Source organism: Perca flavescens, chromosome 11 (assembly GCF_004354835.1).
Source record: "Perca flavescens isolate YP-PL-M2 chromosome 11, PFLA_1.0, whole genome shotgun sequence".
NCBI classification, from domain to species: domain Eukaryota; kingdom Metazoa; phylum Chordata; class Actinopteri; order Perciformes; family Percidae; genus Perca; species Perca flavescens.
In genome coordinates, this window is record NC_041341.1 from 3,089,252 (window position 1) to 3,091,751 (window position 2,500).

At 37.4% G+C, this 2,500-nt stretch overlaps 1 long non-coding RNA gene across 1 annotated transcript; it reads left to right on the top strand.

Annotated features, from left to right (window-relative positions):
- The first annotated feature begins 1,167 nt into the window (after nucleotides 1-1,167).
- On the top strand, nucleotides 1,168-2,319 carry LOC114564672 (uncharacterized). Its single transcript, XR_003693808.1, has 5 exons — nucleotides 1,168-1,275; nucleotides 1,488-1,606; nucleotides 1,688-1,789; nucleotides 1,962-2,062; nucleotides 2,218-2,319. It is a non-coding gene; the product is annotated as an uncharacterized LOC114564672 (long non-coding RNA).
- Nucleotides 2,320-2,500: the final 181 nt, after the last annotated feature.

The window sequence follows — 2,500 nt, forward strand, 5'->3', positions numbered from 1 at the left end:
TGTGTGTGTGTGTGTGTGTGTGTGTGTGTGTGTCTGTGTGTGTGTGTGTGTGTGTGTGTGTGTGTGTGTGTGTGTGTGTGTGTGTGTGTGTGTGTGTGTGTGTGTGTGTCGCTACAGGAGACGGTGGTAGAGTCAGTATGTGACGAGGTGTGTGTGTGTGTGTGTGTGTGTGTGTGTGTGTGTGTGTGTGTCGCTAAAGGAGACAGTGGTAGAGTCAGTATGTGACGAGGTGGGGGAGAGAACCAGACATATAGCAGCACATGTGTGTTCTGGGGGGAATCACATGACAAGTTGAAATATGTTTGAATAACTATTCATTGATTGATTGACCACGTAATGGGATATAACTGACATTGTCAGGGTTAGTAAATTGTTGTCTCCTTCAAATATCTCCAGGACTGTCTCATCTGATCTACTTCACTCTTGGTTTCCAGGGTACACAGTGAACTTGGGGTTTGGAATTTGGACAGCGTTGGATATTGAATAATAATAATAAACTGTAACTAAAAATTTAGTGAAACACACAACAACACACACTGTAACTGTAAGTAAGACTAACCCTAACTCTACCCCCCCCCACACACACACACACACACACACACACACACACACACACACACATACACACACATACACACTGTAATTGTAAGTAAGACTATGTTCCAATTAGTTATTACAAATGTTGATGAAAATTTAGACTAAATATTAGATTCAGTTTTTCAATGCAATGATTCAAATGAAACTGTACAATTTAACATTATGTGATTCAAATTCAGTTTTTCAATGCAGTTATTCAAGTTTAGCAATTCAAATATAAGTGATTCAAATTCAGTTTCTGGTGGCACATATTTCAGCCCATAAAGATGCCTCTATTTGTGTTCATATCTGTGATTAATCCATTTAATTGATTGTTTCCATCCATTATCTATAAAACGGCGCCTCCATTATCATGTGGATAGGTGATGAGATTATAAAGTAGTGTAACAGTAGTCTTATTATAACAGTCAGACAGATGTTTAATATTATTCACTTGCAATTTCAGAGTTATTTTTTTTCTTGAAATTGACCTCAGATGATGACAAACCTTACATATCCTCTTCAGATTCTGTGGAAACGTTTAGCTGAACAAAGAAAACTGCTTGTAACCATATAAGGAAGTTCCTCCTCTTAAACAGACATGAACATGCTTGTGCGGGACCCTTATAAAAGCTTCTTCTCTCCTCAGGTCAACAACAAGCTCACCTCAAAGCACAGCAGAGACAACTGAAACCAGCGGTAAGATAAAGACTGCATGCATGTCTCTCTTTCACTCAACTGCTTTCTTTTAAACACAACTACTTTACTGTCATATATTGTATTTTGCATTAGATATTCAGGCTATGACAGACTCTCTTACACTTTGTGCTAAAACCCAATACTTAGCGTATGGGTAAAACATTTTGACTGAACCAATTTTTATGATAATCATGGTTTTACTTTCCTCTCAGTCATTCTCTGACTCTCTAGATTTCAGCAGGAACAATGGCCAACATTGGTAATACCGGCAACATCAAGGTGGGCTGCAACTCAGGCAACGTTGGTTCTAATAATGCCTTCGGCATTCAAGGTAAATCTGAGTGTGTCTATTCTTTTCTGTTAGGTTGTCATGACAGTTTAAACAAATCTCTATCTCACATGACTCTTACAGGAGGGGTTGGACACAATGCTTCTGTGGGCAACACCACTGGAGTCACTGTCACAGGAAGTAATGCAGGGAACATCGGATCAGGCAACACATTTGATATAAAAGGTGAGATATTCCTCTTATTAATTATCCTCTTATTAAATGTAATTAAAAGTGCCAGAACTGTATTAACAGTCCAGTTTATTACTTATGTTCAGATATCAGCATCTTAATGGCAAAAATCTGAGTTTCTGTTGTCAACTTTGAATTCCTAATCTCAATTCTCATATTTTAACAGGAGGAGTGGCAGGTTGTCAAAGCGTTTGCCACACTGCTACTGTTAAACCTTGTTGTAAACCAGGATGCACTGGTTCAGGGCATTGCTGCAAATGAGCTAAGGTAAGAAATGGAAGAGAGTTATTATCAGATGTGAGCATATACATGTGATATGTTAATTCTTTACCTTTGAATGGATCATTGTAAAACAATATAATCTGGATTTTCTCATCAATATTTATGATCTTTTTTACTCTCTTTGTGTTTCTCCCTTTTAGGAAATCGGCCTCCAACTCTTCCAAAAACAATGCACCATTTGTTGAATGTTGAATTCATGATTTCAAATCAACAGTATGAATGTAAAGGAAATTTGAGTGCAAATAAAGTCAGTCTTTGGCTGAATATTTATCATTTCTACTGACCATGCTCAGAGGGATGTTCAGTGCCTTGAAAGTGCTCTTATATTCATTGTCCTTCTTCCAAACATTGTCATTAATTTGATTTCATTTTGGATTTCTCTTTGTGATATAGTTTTTGTCAGTAAACAGACTAACTAGCAGT